Raw genomic sequence first — 18,018 nt, 5'->3', positions numbered from 1 at the left:
TTTCTTTTCTATGAGAAATTACAAAATTTTGACTTTTTTGTTTTGATTTGAAATTAAACAAAATTTCCAAATGTTGGAATTTCAATGGGACAGAAATTCCATTTTCCAACCAGATCTACTGAGACCTTAATATAGGCCCCAAACAGCCACCTGATAGAGTAAGGTTTTGTCCCTAATTTGTTGCGCTAGATTCAAACTGATGCACTAGAATGGAAAATTTCCATTAATCCGGCTACCAAAGTAGCTCTTTATTTTAATAACGAGTTCTTTTCCCACCCCCACTTTAAAATTTCATTCCTTGTCAGCCCTTTCTTCAAATCTAGTTTTAGAAAAATGTTCTATATGATCAATTTGACATCATCTTGCTTATCTTCTTCCTGCTGCCCACTGCAAAGATTAATGTTGATTAATTCGGGTTTGAGTAATGGTCAACATTTCTTGATCACATGGTTGATTCGAGTAACATTCTTAGAACTAAAGCGTACTAATAGGACTCTACTATGGACCAAAAGGAGTAGTGGAGAATAGCAAGAAAAGACTACATGCTTCCTTGTTCTTTTGATTTGTTTTGTTAAATCGTACTTGAGAACAGGAATCAGAGAATAATTTGTAGCACGATAGTTCTGTTAGGATAGTTGTTCTGTTTCATTTGCAATAAACCTCATTTGGATAAGATATCTAGTCTTGCTGTTTTGTTACTCAAGATCATTGTGTCACCTAGTGAAGCAGTTCTTCATATATAATAGGAAAAGTGCCCTATTTTTAAAATCTGACATGAAAGTAGCAATTTTTCAGCCTTCAATACTATACTGAATCAGCAAAATAACAGTGTTGAAATTGAACCGGAGAGACCTCTTCCACCACTTTTCTTTCCTATGGACATTGTGTTTTGAAGTGTCCCACATTTGTAAGAAATCAATCCCACCAAAGTTACTGGGGATCACAATATAATTGATGAAGCATTAACTATATAATATTTCTAACGCAAACACACCTCACTGTATAACACTGCTAATTTTGGCAGTGTCATTTTAAGAAAACAGCAAAAGATACCAATTAACAATTAATGCAAAGGATCCGATTTTCAAAGTATCAGAGGCACAAGGCAGTTTGCAAAAATATATGCGCAATTACATGCTTAATTTGCATGCACAATTACTGTGACTTCACGTGAAACCCAGGTATTGAAACTCAACTGGCCATTTGCATGCACACATACTTGATTTGCATTTGCAATCACAGTAAATGCACATTCAGAATAAGTGTACAATTATGCATGCACTTTTCCACATGGCCCTGAGCTTCTATTATTTAGAAAATTAGACCCTAAGGGTTATATTCTATTCTTCAATACACACAACTCCCACTGTCTTATTAGGAGTGTATTCAATAGTGGGATTTATTTCTATATGTTCTCACAGCCCCTAAGTTTTCCATTTAAATTGTCTTTGATATTTAGAAAGTAGCTGAAAAAATGAAATGCAAAAACTAAAATGAACTGATTTGGCTGAACTGATTCAATTATCTAATGTGCTTTAAAACAGAGAAGTAACTTATAACTCCCTAAAGGAGGGGTTTCTAACTGAAATGCCAAGAGGTGCTTAACTACAGTGTTGCGAGTCCAGCACCATAATACTTGTACAATAAAACATTCTTGTGCTCTAAGGGTCTTTTCTTGGTTCTGTGCTTCACATTCATCCATGGAAACAAAAGGGGGAGGGGGGAAATTAGAGTTTGCAAAAGGAAACTGGAAGGTAAAGAGGAAAATGAGAAAAAGCATTGGACCAATTAAGGAGTGAACTGGACAGATATTCAAATAATAGAGCAAGTAACCTTTGGTAGCCTAGTGGAGAGCAGAAAAGAAGAAAACCTTAAGTGGCAGGATATCAGAAGGAAAGTTGTTAAAGTAGGACTAGAATTTTTATATCCAGGATTTACTCAGTTGAACAGATTAAGAAAGTCAAACCATGTAAAATAAAAGATGGCAAAATTTAGTGGGTCTTAACTATATGTGATAATAGTGTTATTAATGGTAATGGGCATTTATAATGTGCCTTTCAGCTGCAGGCCTTGGAATGCTTTACAAAAGTGGGTATTATTACCACCATTTTACAGAAAGAGAAACCAAGTGGTAAGCCACTAGCAGATCTACAAGTACAACTCAAGTAGCCTGACTTCCTCTTTGCTGCATTAATGAGACCTCTCCAAAAACTGAGTAGAATGAGGCTGGCTCTTTGTGCCTAGACAGTGTCAGTTTATTACTACAGTCTATTTCCCTAGTTATTTGTGAGTGCCTTTCACATGACAACAGGGCAGAGAAAGCTATTTTTAAAAAATAGGAAACTCAGTTGTAAACTCAGAAGAATTGGCAGGGAGACTCTGGGGGCAAATATAGTATGTGGAAAAACTACTTTTAACTCATTTTAAAGACTCACCTAGTTTCAGGTTGATGTCCCTTTAAAAATCAAAAAAATCTATATGTGTGCTTACCAGATATGTGCATGCAAAATGTGGAATTCATAGAATCATAGAATATCAGGGTTGGAAGGGACCTCAGGAGGTCATCTAGTCCAACCCCCTGCTCAAAGCAGGACCAATCCCCAATTTTTGCCCCAGATCCCTAAATGGCCCCCTCAAGGATTGAACTCACAACCCTGGGTTTAGCAGGCCAATGCTCAAACCACTGAGCTATCCCTCCCCCTCATTTGTGCACACAATTTAGGAGGTCACTTCTGAAATTTAGGCATATGCAAATAAATCACTCCTTGTTAATTATTAGGACTCAGGAAATCATTCCTAATAATGTAATAAATAACCCTAGTCACTTATTAAAAAAATATTGCACCTTGTTACACAAATGTTTAATAACCAATTGATATTTGGCATGCAAACTGAGCAGCTATTAGGAAAATATTTTGTTTAGGTTTAACTTCGAAGAGTCATTAGCTCCATCACTTTAAATGTAACCCCCAATAAATACGTTTGCAAAGCATTCAAGTTGCTATTTTATGTAACATGGGTCTATACCCATTTCCTTCTACGTAGCAAAAAGGGATGCGGTGAGGAACACAGAAAAGTAGAGCAGCGGCACAGCTGCATTCTCTCTGCCTCCCTTGTGGAGGCTTTTTCTTTCCTTTAGAAAGCATGGTGGCTCTGCTGCTTGTGGGGAGAGAGAGCATGCTAGGGGAAGAGAAGCAGCTGCTTTCCAGGCATGCTTCCTTCAGGTCATAGGCCGGGTGTTCTAGATGCTGCTAGCAGAATAAGCTTTCTCTCTGCACCTGCATCATCCTTGGCAAGGTGGCAGTGCATAAGTATGATGAGAACTACCACTGGAGCCATGCCACCCACTCAAGTCCCTCCCTATTCCCATGTAACTGAGTGTAGAATTAGACCCCGTTGTTTTTAAGATACAATGTCTCACTGGAATGAAAAACTTGCCTCTACCATTAATTGCAATGAGTATTTTGTGCTTCCCTCATGTTTGTGGTATATTACACGTCAAAATAGCAACTGGCCAGCTGCAATATCTGGTGAGATGTGAAGAGACCTGTTAATGGAATTAGTCTCATAAATGTTATACTCTGTTAAACACTCTAGGAAACTAAATTTAAAACCTGCCCCAAAATGCAGAACTGGATCGTGGTTGTTAGAGTTAGGGTGTGAATTAAGTCCGAAATAGCAAGGAAGTCTGGGGAGCAGTCCTCTCTTAAAGAGATCTTCACAGTGCTATCTGTTTTATGGAAAATATCTAGGAACAACCTGAGTGTTTGTAGTGGAATAAGAAAAATCTCCCTTGTTTCTGAGAGCTCTTTAACAAAGGCTCATTTTGTTACAGAGTTTTCTTAACCCTTGCTTTTGTGGGAGTAAATCAGACCTTGAATAGTGTTTAAATGTAATTTCTCACATAATATCTAAGCCTGCTTTTTAAACTCAAGTAGGAATTTAGTTACCTGGACTTTATTATATATTCCTGCTTCAAAACTCACCGCCTATTTGAACATAGTTGGTCTTTCATTTCAATCCAGTTTCAATGACTCAATCCCTCCTGCTAGACTAGACTATGGTAATAGAGACAATTATGCCATTGAGTATGTAGCACAGCTCTCAGGTTAAGGTTTCACACCTGGGTGTCATTATTCTCTCCCATATCAATTTATTATTTAAGGACTTATTATTTGAAAGCTCTTACAGTGCTCTGGCAATTAGAGTAGCAGAGATTCTGTCTGCATTCAGTGTATTTATTTTGCTTTCCATCGCTTTTTATGCCAGAATAATTAAATCCCTTTCTAATGTAGCAGCAACAAGACTGTTTTGAAATTGCCAATACTGCCTAGATCCTTCTAATCACCACCAAAAAAACCCCCGGTACTAACATATATATGCACATCTGTATTACAGACACACACACACACACACTATTGTGGTATATAGATGTTATTAAAATGCAGCTAAGTATTTCAGTTTTATTCACATTTGGTAATGCAAACTGATTTTTCCCATCTCATAGCAAAAGTACTGCAGTCGGAGTGTAGATAATTACAAACTAACCAGCCAGTTTGGGTTGGGGGGGGCAGGGGGAAATGTTCAATGAAATAAGCTGAAAAACTAACAAAATCCATCCAGCTTTAGCAACATTAATACATATGGTATCTATGGTACATTACCAAAACCTAGAACTCTGTAGCCCATAAGAAATCTCGAGCACTAGACACATACGAAACCTGGCTGATGGCAGTTTTTCAATTTAAATGGAATGGACACAAACATTATTTACCCAATATTAACAGGATGAGGCTCATAATGAATGGTTTCTTTTCTCAAGAGCATATTTACATCTGTTATTTCAAAACAAGCTTCTCCTTTATTGCTGATGGAAGATTAAAAGTTGCTACCTAAGAAAAAATAATTAGAAGGCACCTCTTGAAATATATAAAATACATCTGGAGTCTTGTTATTTGTTTGTATATAGTAAAGTTAAACACACATATGATGTACTGAGGACAGTGTTGCAACTTTAACTTGTCACTTTGGGTACATCTACACTGCACACTCTTTATGGTGGCATGTAGAGTAAATAAACTACATGCCCCCCTTATCATCATCATCACCACCACCACCACCACCACGTTCCTATTATGCCTCTGGGATTTAGGGCAGCGATGAAGCTCCTTCACTCCTGTCTGTTTCTGGCAAGTCTTTCAATGGTTCCCCAGCTGTGCTCCAGGTTTTCCAGCTCGGCTTCCACAGCTCTTTGCCATGTTGTTTTCAGGTGGCCTCATTTTCGCTTGCCTTCAGGTGTCCATCTTGTTGTTACTCTGGTGATGGAATCAGTTTCCATCTGAAGCACATGTCCAATTCAACTCCAACACCACCTAGCAATGATGGTGCTCATATCCTCTTGGCTGCACTGTGTCAATAGATCTTGGTTTGAGATTGCTCTGGGCCAAAAGATCAGGAGGTTTTTTTTTTGAGGCAGGTTGTATGGAATGAAGACAGTTTGGACATGTCATACTTTCTCATTCCCCAGCATTCTGCACTATAAAGTAGTGTTGAAAGTACACAGGTCTGATAAATCTTGAATGTGGTTTTGGTGTTGTATTTGGATGATTTCCAGACTATATTTAAACTCCTAAAGGTGTTCCTGGCTTTATTGACTTTGTTCCGGATGTCCTGGCTTGTTCCACCACCCTGGCTAATGGTGTTGCCCAAGTATGTGAATGTTTCTACATTGGTGAGAACATAATCCTATCCATAGTGGTGATGGTGAGGTAATATTAAAAGTCATGATATCTGTCTTATTGCGGTTGATTTTCAGTTCAATTTGCTGACTGAATGCGTTGAGATGAGTTGTTTTTTCTTGTATGTGGTGTTGGGCATGTGATAGGAGAGCGACATCATCTGCGAAGTCCAGGTCTTCAAGGGATGAGAAGAGTGTCCATTTAATGCCTCTTGGCATGTCTTCTGTTGTACTCCACATTACCCAGTTGATGACAACGTTGAAGAGGTTTGCAGACATGACACAGCCCTGATGTACTCCTTCTTGACTTCAAAACTGAGCTCATTGTTATCAACACTGCATGTAAAGTTGAAATGGAAGCTTTTGAGGACATTGATAATACAGAAAGGAATTCCATATGCCCACAGAATGCGCCATAGGCTGGTCCTGTGAATGCTATCAAAATCCTTCTCAAAGTCTATGAAATATATGTACAGTTGCCATTGCCATTCTAAGCACCTGTTCCATTCTGTTCTGTAGAGTGAAGATCTGGTGTGCATCCACACCCTTTCTGAAAACCAGCTTGCTCTTTTCTCAGAATGCGATCAACTGCCTCTGATATATGCTGAACTATGTTCTTACACAATACTTTGCTTGGCACAGATGAAAGTGTGATACCATGCCAGTTATTACAATCACGGAGAGTTCCTTTCTTTGGTGTCTTCACTATAACTCCATTGGTCCACTCCTCTGGCACTTTTTCCCTTTCCCAGACCCAGGATAGAAGCTGCTAATTTAGGATTTACCTTGAACAATTCTGCATTCAAGTTATCCTTGCCAGGAGCTTTCCCATTTTTTAAAGATTTGATGGCTTGAATGATCTCTTCGTTAGTTGGGGTGACTGTGTTGATATCAAAATCTTCTTCTGCCTCCTGGATATTTGCTTCCTCTTTAGGTAGCTCCCTGTTCAGCAATTCTTTGAAGTGCTCTGTCCAGCGCATTTCTTGTTCTTTTTCAATTGTTAGTAGGTGTCCTTGTTTGTTCCTGATGAGAGTGTTTGTTGGTGTCTGCCGTTTACCACTGGTAAGCCACGTCATATTGTAGACAGTTCCTTGTTCACCACAAGCAGCTGAATCCTCTGCTTGTGTTGCCAGATTATCAATATAATGATGTTTGTCCGCTCTCACAAGGTGTTTGACCTCCCGGTGTGCCTTGCTATACTGTCGTGGTATTTGTCCTTTAGCTTCCGGGATTTTGTGTCTAAAACTTTTCTCTTCAGGGCTCGTCTGGTTTCTATGGCATTCCATGTGCTTGGTGTAATCCACTCCTTCCTTCTTTTCTGCTTGTAGCCTAGACAGGCTTCACTGCTCCGTTTATAAATTGCTGTTAAATTGCTGTTACTTTAACTGCAGAATGAATGCTTTCTGTATTTCAAGGGACTTTAGCTTGTCAATATTGTAATGTCTATGTCCCTTGTTTGGTGGGCCCACACGTCTTAGTTTTAGCTTGATGGAGGCTGTCACAAGGTGGTGGTCGCTGCCAACTTCTGCACCCCTTCTCACTTTCACATCTGTCAGTGAGCGTCGCCATTTGCCATTGATCATGATATAGTCAATCTGGTTCTTATCTCTGCCATTTGGAGACCACCATGTCAGATTGTGAATTTCACGATGTTCAAATAAGGTTCTGCCAATGACTAAATCATTCATATTACAGAAATCAACAAGCCTTTCTCCATTTTCATACACTGTGCCACACCCATGTCTTCCCATTGCTCTGTCGTTGTTTGGATTGTCCTTACCGACCTTAGCATTCAGGTCTCCCATGACGATAGTTAGGTTGTGGCGTTGTACTCTAACTCTGCCCGTCATGTAACCTAGAATTTGTCCTTTACTTCTTCATCCCACTGTCATTTGTCGGAACATAACACTGAATCAGGATGATATGTATCCCTTTCAGTCTGGCCCTCCTTTAGCATACGTATAAATGCCGAATAGATGGTGAGGCACTGCAGAGGCAAGTAGAGACATGCATAAACAACGTGGGTATGTACCCTACATGGCTCTTTACTTGCCCAAGCATTGCCTCCCCCATCTACCTACTAGTTTTAGCAGCATAGTGTCCCACTGCCTCCCCCGCCAGAGCATTTCACATCCATGTGTAGCTACAGACCGCAGTGTGGATACAGTTTGCCTTTTACTGTGGCAAGTGGCTACACATACCCCATACAGCACCACTAATTGTATGTAGTGTAGGCATAGTTTTTAAGAGTGTGGGAGGAGAGGAGTTGTTTCCTGGTCATGCTTGCAGGCTAGGGGTCTCTGTTGCAAAGTGTGCAATGATAGTATGGAAAAAGCCAGCTAAAAACAGGACAGGGTGAGTTGTGCTTCTCTGATTTAAGGAGCTGTGTGCATCTCTCTTTCTATACTGAGCTCTAAGAAATAAAGTGATGTTGCATTGCAACCTTCCAGCAACAGAATTTATATCTAATTTATCTGTGTGTGTGCTGTGAATAGAGCAACATACACACATTAACAAATTCAGAATTTATGTGTACGATAGTGTAAGTTACACCTGAGTAAGCAGGAGTTAGTTAAACTCCTTTTCAACCAGTAAGTGTAACTAACTTAATGAATAATTTACATCAGACTATGGGGCAAACTAAACAAGACTGTAGCAGCACACATGCACCCCTTATGTTAACGTACACTGATCCCTTTTGCCTGACAATAATTCATATTTATTTTCTGGTGTTTATGGATTTATGTCATCTTACATGTCACCTCTGAAACAGGGTCCAGTAAATATATATTTATCTCTATAATGTATCCAAGCTAAACTGATATCTATTTAGTTATTAATATGCTTGTATTTTGTCTTTTGTGCTTTGCATTTTATGCCCATATAGTATTTTACTGAGCGATTTACTATTCAAATAAAAGAAGAGAAGTGAAAATTAGACAAAGGATGAGGAAAGCATACAGTGCTCAATCATCCTCTCCTAATCCAGGAAAGGGCAAAATGAATTCCTGAAATTATCTGAGGTTCACCCCCATGAAGCTCACCATTCCATGCTCCCAAACTCAGTTCTCACCCGATTTTGATCTCCTACACTAGAAGGAGTGGAAGGAATATCTGGCTCACAGAGTATGGTTGTGGCTGGAAGAAAAGTCAGACAGGTTGCAAAGGCTGAAGGAGAAGACAAACAAACAGGACAAATGCTCCAACGACATACATGCCAAAATATTCTCCTTGGCCTGTAGCTGCACAAACTTACAACACGAAAATGGACCCATACAGAAGAATCACAGAAGACAGGCAAACTCTGAAAAGTGTGTGATCTGAATTAATCTGGAATGGATCAGAGCAAATCAAAAATATCGATATGCTACCCTGGAAACATAACTTACTACAGGACTGGGATAGAAAGTTATAATGCTGCTGGAGGAGCATTCACCTGATATCAGAAAAATCTGCACTTCAAGTCATCAAAATATAGATCTTTCAATGTCTAAGCATACAGGAGCTAGCCAGAAATGGGGTGCGTTATGTGACCTTCATCTCAGAGAGCCAGGGTTTTAGAATAATTCCCTGCACATTTCCATACGTAAAGAAGGCCCCTTACTACAGGTCTCACCACTTCATGCATTATAGTGCAGTGCTCCAATCTCCCTTAGAAGTGTATCAACTTTACCTCTTCAGTGGTGCTGCTAGCCATGCTCACTATTATGTATTACAACCATATTTTGTCATGACTGAATGGCATCTATTTTAGTTTTATAGCCCCTGTCGCCATGTTATCTAAAATCTGGCATGACATGTAATGACATACAAACAAAAACCCTACAAATACCAAGAAACTGAGCAGTGTAAGTTTCGCAACCTTTTCTCAGCCTTCTTGCAACAGAAAGCAGCATGTGATAGACAAAGGGCAGCATCAAAAGTAATGGCCTTAAATTTTATTCCGGGAAGTATCTGGCTCACTGACATTTATAAGTGGTCTTCCAGCAGTTTTATTTTGGCAGCCCACAGACCACCATAGTGTAGAGCAAATAGTAGAGAGAGGGCATGAGCTGGAATAAAGCAGCCACCAACCCAAACCTTCACCCAAAACTCAAAATGAACCTGACTGACCGTCAGAAACACTGGGTTTCCCACTCACCATCCCTCACTCATTAATCTGTACTGAAGAGGAGTCTTAATGTAAAAAGTTTTGAGAAAGAAAGCTAAGTCTTGAGTCCACACTTTTGCCTAAGTGAAGTTTTGTGGGAGATTTTCAAAGGCACACAGTGCAGGTAGGCACCCAACTCCCATTGACTGTCAATGAGAGTGGATACCTTACTCCTTTCTGCTCCCCGCATTAACAGATATATTGGAAAGGCTGCACTAATAATATATATGGGTATCAAAGGAGAGGGAGAGGCAAGCCACTCAGAAGACATTTATTCTCCACCCTTTATTCAGATAATGGTGGTGATTGTAGAGGTAAGGGCTGAATTACATGAGTGGAACAATTCACACTTTCTGACAAACAGATTATAGATTTTATAAAAATGACAACACATGGGGAGCTTTTATCAATTTCAGATATTTTTGGTTTGTGAAGGCACTTAAAAATAATTATTCTCTTCCCCAGGTGTTGCTAAGCAGACCTATAGTGGGCACCATCTATTTCAATAGGAGTGAATTAAAAAGAATTGCACACATGAATGAAATTAGGGAATCAGAGACATGGAATTGGCAGCATCATAAATTAGTTATCTCTGAGGAAATCCATGTTATTGAACCTCGCTAAAAACAAAACAAAACCCCAGTAAGCTTAAGGCTCCCTCCACAGAACCAAAGTTTCAACAGCAATACATAAAAATGAACAAACCACAGAAGCAATAAAACCTTGAGCCACAAGAATTCTCTTCAGATACTCTGCTTTAAAAAATACAGTTTGAGTTGCCATAGATTTAGCTGACTGCACAATATAATCATTACTTGCACTGGGCAAATAGTACCAAAAAAAGTCTTCATGAACATACGTTTGAATAAAACATATTCACTGGTTTTACAGGGTTTGTGATCCTTTTTATTCACTTACAGAAGAAGTCATAGAAATATAATGTATTGAACAAGCTGTTCACTGCAAATAGTTTGCCTATCTCTATTCATGGCGGAGGATACAGCTGTAGAAAGCATTTAATAGCTTGGATTTGTAAAGCCAATCTGGGGCTGGAACCCAGTAGGGTGTGGCGGGTTTCTCAGAGTGTCAGAGTAGACACTAGGAGGAGTCTTGGAGGAGATGGAATGGCCAACTCATGGGCTAAAGGCTGAATAGTTGGATCTGAAGTTGAATGATCCATTTGTATCTGAAAATGCAAGAGACAAAAGTCTTTGATATGATAGGCTACATGAGTAGTTGGACAGAAGCTCCTGAAGAAGTGGACTGTGGTAAAACTACTACTTAGCATAGGATTTCAGGTAGGAAAATAAGTGTTCTTTAGTTCTTGATAAGGTTTATAAAAATTTACTATCTCTGATAAGATTTTCTTGCATTTAATTATTTTGAAGTGTTTATCTTATGGTAATTGCTCTTGAACACCTGGTTCCTTCTTGCAATTTTGTAAATACTTAGTCCCCAGTTTTTGTAGACTTCAAATTAATTCATTTACAATTTTGCTGCTGTTTTTTTATCGCCGGAAAGACAAGTCTAATTTGACCACCACTGAAACCAGCTATTAAATATATTGGGTAAATTCCTGACCCCAGTGAAGTTAATTGGAGTATTGCCATTTACTTCAGTGGGGCCAGGTCTTCATCCATAGCATCTTTTAGATTGACACATTATTCAAACTAAAATAAACAAACACACAAACCTTTTAGAAAGAAATCAGGGAATTAACCCTTATCCCTGAGACTGTTATATGACAAAAGTAAGTGCTGATTTCATGGCCGTTACTTTTATTCAACTCACACCTCTAAAATAATCCTCCCACCCCAAATTCACTTGGTGAATGGCTAATAGGTGTATACTAGAGATTGTGACAGTAGGACTAAAATCTGTTGCTCTGGAGCAGGACTTACACACTGGAAAAGGAAGACACGTAATGCTAAAAATGAGAAATTTGCATCATGTTTGTGAAACACGGTGTGTAGAGAGTGACAAGATTTATTCCAATTGGGTTCACAATTATTTATTGAACGCAACGGTGTGCGTGGTGCTGTATGTCTACCAGGCATCATGCCCCCTGGCTTGAAGAGCTGTCAAGACACAGGCAAAATAGTTCTCAGGCTTTTAGTCTCTTACACAAGGGGATTCTGATGTGCTTCAGCATCATCATTAGTATTAATATCAGGGCTGGCATTATTCATTGTCCAGAGCCAGAAAGAAGAATGGGACCACTAGGTTCATTTTGGTAAAGGATGTCCAAACTATCAGTGCAGCCTTCATTTGAGCAAATTGCCAAGAACCTAAGGGCTGCCATTTACCAAAACAGGTACGTCTGCAATCACACTCTCATCTTTAATATATAGCCACAGTATGCATTTCTCTATCTGGATCTGCCAGCCTGGCCTACCCCTGGAGGCTACAGGTCCCCAGGATGTAATGGGTCACCATAGGTCTCTTAATTGCTTAAGTCACAACTATTTTTATTTGAACCACAGAACTGGAACACTTTTATTTCCAACACTATTACTCAGTTTGGAAATCCAATTTTTCTTCAAGTTCCAAGTAAAATATCCTCCTATACATGGCACATTCCAATATATTTTTCTGTTTAAACAACACATAAATGTAACACTCACTAAATGAACAAACTATAGCAATACTAAAAAATAAAGAACTGCAAAAATGTTTAATCTGCAACAAACTCCACGGGATACACTAATACAGACTTTTATTTTTAAACAAATAGGTTAATGGCAACTAGCTATCAGGAATCTTTGGTTCATATTCACTGGGCAGCTTGGATTTCTCTCGTGTGCAGTATGATTAAAGTCAACACTGCACTACATCATTCAGATAAACAAGTATTGTGACGTTACATTTCCTGTCTGTTCTCATCCATATTCACTTTAGGAGCCAAATTTAATATGTTTCTTCCTACTACTGGTACTTTCAGAAATCCTTATTTAGAAAACAGTGATGCCCATGAAAACAAGTAACATTTAAAAAAATTAAAATAAAATTTATTTAGAGTCCACACTCCTGCTTTAAATGTTATGCAAAATAATCCTTTTTAAAAAATATTTATTACTATACTATTCCTTTGGATGTCCAATCCTTTTTAAAAAAAAATACAACAAAAAAACAAACACTATTACTGAGCTGTTGACCTCTGTGATATGCTGTGGCAATGAGATCCATAAGCTAATTGTGTGTTGACTGGAAAATATTTCTTATCAGTTTTGAATTTGCAACCTTTTAACTTAATTGAATGCCCCCTCATTCTTGTATTATGAGACAGGGTGTAGAGAAATTCCCGATTTACCTTCTCAGTTTCATTTGTTATTCTATTTACTATCGTCATGTCTCTTATTCATCTCCGTCTGATAGTTAAACAGGCCCAGTGTTGTCTCTTTTTCTTCCTATGAGAGTTTTTCTATGACTTTAGTCAGTTGACGTCTATCTCTGAACCCCCTCTACTTCTGTTATATGGTAACCAAAGAACGGGAAGAAAGGTACAATTATAAAAAAATGAACACACACAGAACAAGAAAAATTTGAACCCAGCAACAAGAGAATGTAGAGGCACAACAAGGGAACACAAAAATGAAAGTAGAGGAGAGAGTGCTTGACAATGGTACACAAGAAAGGGACACAATCATCAGAAAGGCAAATCACCATCAACAACAACAAAAAGGCTAGTTTTATTCATTTAAAGTTGAAAATTTGAAAAAATAGTTTTAAAAAATGTTCATCTTAAAAAAATTTCATTTTTGTAAAAAAGTCATTTTTCCACAAAAAATAAATATATTGATCAGAAATTTTTAAACAGTTTAAGCTTTGTGGTTGCTCTAACTTACTCCTCTTCCCTAGTCCCAGGAATGGAGGAACTGAGAATTTGGATGCAGATCTTTAATATTAGGCTACAGATGTCTGTCAGCACAGCTAAATTGGTTGGGGAGTGGAGAGTTCTGCTATCTGTTAACAAATTGTATAGTCAATTGCTTGACCACACTTTGGTTCATTAAGAAATATATTCAAGAGACCAAATAACCAATGTCAATGAGGTTTATTGCTCTAAACCAATAATAACCTAATATAGAAAGAAAGTTCTATACGATACTAGTCTCCCCGGGAAGCTATGTTACATTCACCTTATGCAGAAGGTGCACTCCCAAAATTACAAAATTTCAGCGGCTATTATTTAAATACTGGTTATTATTTAAATATTGGTTATACAAGTTACACATCTCTTTACCGGTCACTAAAATTCAACCCATGAGTTCATCCAAGTTCCCTAATTTATTGTTTCGATCCTTTCTTATGTGTGTTTTGGATACCAGCATTACAGGTACTGCTCCACGAAGGCACTTCCCTAGCTTCTACTAAGCCATACAATGATTAAAGCATAGTATCTTGATTTTCACAAGTTTCTTATCTGCTTATACCAAATACTTACTTCAGCAAATGAAGGGTGTTATGGGATACTTAGCATAAGTGAACAGGATTATGGTACAAGCCAGTTTAGGCTCTCTCACTGTTATAATATTTGTGCTTAAATGTTATTTATGTTTTATGCATACTTATATTTGTATGTACACACATGCTGCAGAGAATATATATTAATAGGATATATATCTAGCTATATATTAGTCAAATATGTTGACTGATATAGCTGTGCTGTCAGAAGCCCCCCCAGTATAAAAATACAATTTTGGTAAAAGTACAACTTGTTTTACTTCTGGGGTGGTTTTACCAGTAAAAGCACAGTACAAAGTACGAAGCACAGTTTTGCCAGTCTAGCTATGTCCACACTAGATGTGCTTTGCTCACACAGTATACTGGCGAAGTGTTCCTGTTAATTACCCAGTTTGGGAACAGCCACACACTGCACCAGCTCATCTCTGAAGGTGCTATTTTGTTCTTCACAATCTCAGGTTTCCTTTTAAAAGTTTTAAAAAAAAGATGAAGAAATTGCTGTTATGGTTTAGGTGAAATTCTCACTTCACATTTTGAGGTTAACTGAAGCGGAGATGAGTCAGTGGAGTGAAACAGAGCCCCTGCTCCTCAGGGAAAGCCCCTGATTGGTGAGGAGCAGGGAAGGGCACTGCCCCCATCTTCCCAACATGGAATGTGCCCTATTGTGGGAGTGGGATGGTAGCAGGCGATTGGCTATCAAATGCCGATTCCCAGTGGAGGTGTAGAGTATCACTCTTGAACATAGAACAGGTTGTTGCTGGTGACCTGAATTCCATTGGAAGAGATGGATGTCTCTCCAAAACAGAGGGGGTTGGCTAGATGTAAGCTGGATGACTATAGGCCAGTCAGCTGGCACACGGATGAGGGCTGGAAAAGATGCTGCTATTGCATGGGTAGTTTGGTTTGGTGCTAAAAGAAAGGAGGAGAGAGAAAGACAACCAGGAGCTGCAATGGAGGGATTTGATCCAGAGAACATCAGGACTGAGCCAGGAGGTCTAGACCAACCCAGAAGGAATCAGAACTCACCACTCAACGAGTTCACTGGGTGCCCTAACACCAGTGACTAAAGCAAAAGTGTGATCCGTACTCTGCAAAGGAAAGAGAGATTGGGTGTGGGTTATAGAAACTATTAATAATTTCAGAGAGCATTAATCTGCATGTGTAGACATTGGGGAATGGATACTTTGTATTATTCCTGGGGACTGTGTATGTGTAACTCCCAATAGGGGGTCTCCTTCTGGTATTGACCCCTCTGCTCTAGACTGAAGGCTTGCCCTGCTTGGTTTAAGTACTGCTTTATTGTTGAGAGCAGTATCCAGTCCTAGGATTAACTCCTGTCTCTTCAAGGGAGTTGGTGCTTGTCAAGGACAAGGAGATTATGACTTGGGAATCACGCAATGAAGCTGGGTAAAGAGCCATGAGAAGGGCACGACAAGAGAACAATAACTCAGAGGTGAGAACTGTCCCATTCATCTGTGAGGGATTAACTCAGATGCCCAGATATGATAATTTAAATATCAACATTATTAACTTTCATTCCTTATGTAGAAAGGAGGAGGAGGAGGAGGATCACAGATCCATACAATTTACCATGAATGTCATCTCATTTTGGTACTACAAACAATTAGTATTTGAAAGACACCACCCTTTTTTTTTAACTACACCAAAAAAAGAGCAAAAGCCAAGGAGCTTAGCAGGGATGTGGGTCTATTCAAGCCCCATTGAGTGGCAGCCAGACTTGAGGGGCCAAGTGGAGTCAAGCGGCACACATGATCATCTTTCACATCTGTGAAATCTACTGTGAAGGGTGCCTCACTCTGGCAACTCACATGGGCAGACCTTGGAAAATTCCATTACCTCCTCTCTCCCCACCATATGACAGCTGGTTAATTAAGCCTTGATTTGTCAAAAGAAAACAAACTGTAAAAGTAACTCACACCCACACCTAGGAAATAGGGGTGTGGGTTTTTTTTTAAAACTGTAGGGCCTGCTAGCCTCATTATAGTTCAAGATGTCATCATTTCCACTATAAACCCTTCTCTTTCAGGATTTGGAATGTCTCTTTTATAGGAATTGGAATTTGGCAAACAAAGTCACCAACACAGATGATAATGGGTCAGAGTCAATGAAGTTGCATAGGAAGGTGTAAATTAGACCTCCCTGTACCAGCCTGGCCCAAGTGAGATTTAGCTAGTGGAATGCAGGCGTATAACCCCTTCCACTCTCCCTTTAGACTTTCCACTAGCGGAGAGCAGCTTTAAACTTCCTATGTAGTCCAAACTGTGAAGTAAATTTCTCAATTGTTTTTCTGCAGTATTGAGAGTGTGTCTCAAAATGAAATGTTTTCAGATGTCAACTGACCCAGAGCCATGCCTTGGGTATGGCAAATCAGGACAACCCCTCTGGGCCCCGTGCTTTGGGGGGCCCGTAAAGGGCGGGGAGGTGAGGCAGCCAGACGACTGGGGTGAGGAGGCGAAGGGCAGCAGGTGAGTGAGGAGGAGCCCCCCCTACCAGAACCTCCCCCCAGCGCCTCTTGCCCCGCCAATCAGCGCCTCCCTCTCAGTGCCTACTGCCTGCCATCGATCAGATGGGGAGAGGAGTGGAGTGAGGGCACAGCACACTTGGGGGAGGGGGAGGGAAGAGGCAGAGTGAGAAGAAGCAGGGCAGGGGCAGAGCCCTGGGGGAATTGGTGGAGTGGGGCAGGCATCCCCTGACAGATTAGAAACTCGGTGCCTATGTCCCAGACCCCGCACCCTCTTAGGGACGGCCCTGACTAGACCCATTTAGTATTTGTACAATACACATGTAGATGTCCAGGCTATTAATGTTTAAGTTAATTATCTACCATGGGGCCCAATCTGCCAACCATTAAAGTCAAATGACATAACTTCACTTCAGCAGGAAAAAGTTAGTTGTAAGCTCTTTGGGGCAGGGATCATGACTTCCTATTTGTCTTTAAGGTGCCTAGCACATTTTTGGATGTTGCACAAATATTTACATTATTATTTTAAATGTTTTTGACTATGTAGAGCCATTCCTTAGCACAGTGCTCTCGGACCTCTGTGAACCCTATAGAAAACACAGCAGAAGGAGTTGAGGGTTTCATGGTGGCTCTGAGAATGTCAGATGCAGCCTTAAAAATTGTGTATATTACATTTTATTTATGTGATCTGATAAATATTTACACAGATGAGCAGAAATCATCCCTGTTTTTCCAAAAATATCTTTTCTACAAAAAGGCATGTTTAATTTAGTATTTAAAAAATACCAAGAAAAGCAGTCATCTAGCATTACAGAATGTAAATAAACTCTGAACCCCTAAGCTGAACAAGCAAGTAGGGTAATAGGGGATATCACTACTCATAGGAAGACAGGCCATTTCTTTCTGTAAACATGAAGTTCAAGACCAAACTGCAGTTCCCTAAATGCTGCCCATTCACTCAGTTCCACAAAATGCCTCAGATAATGCAAAGCTGTTTATTATTTTTCATGGAACAAAACGATTCCTTTAAGAAAAGAATTCACTGTCAAGGGCAATTTAATCCTAAACATTGATTATAGCAACCTGAAATTTGTACTTTTTTCTTCCTGAAGACCATTTTAAGGCCTATTCCTGCAAACTCCCAAGCATAGCCCCACTGAAGTCAATAGTGTTATTCCCAACTTG

Source organism: Eretmochelys imbricata, chromosome 5 (genome assembly GCF_965152235.1).
Source record: "Eretmochelys imbricata isolate rEreImb1 chromosome 5, rEreImb1.hap1, whole genome shotgun sequence".
Classification (NCBI taxonomy): Eukaryota; Metazoa; Chordata; order Testudines; family Cheloniidae; genus Eretmochelys; species Eretmochelys imbricata.
Note: the sequence above shows the minus strand (reverse complement) of the source record.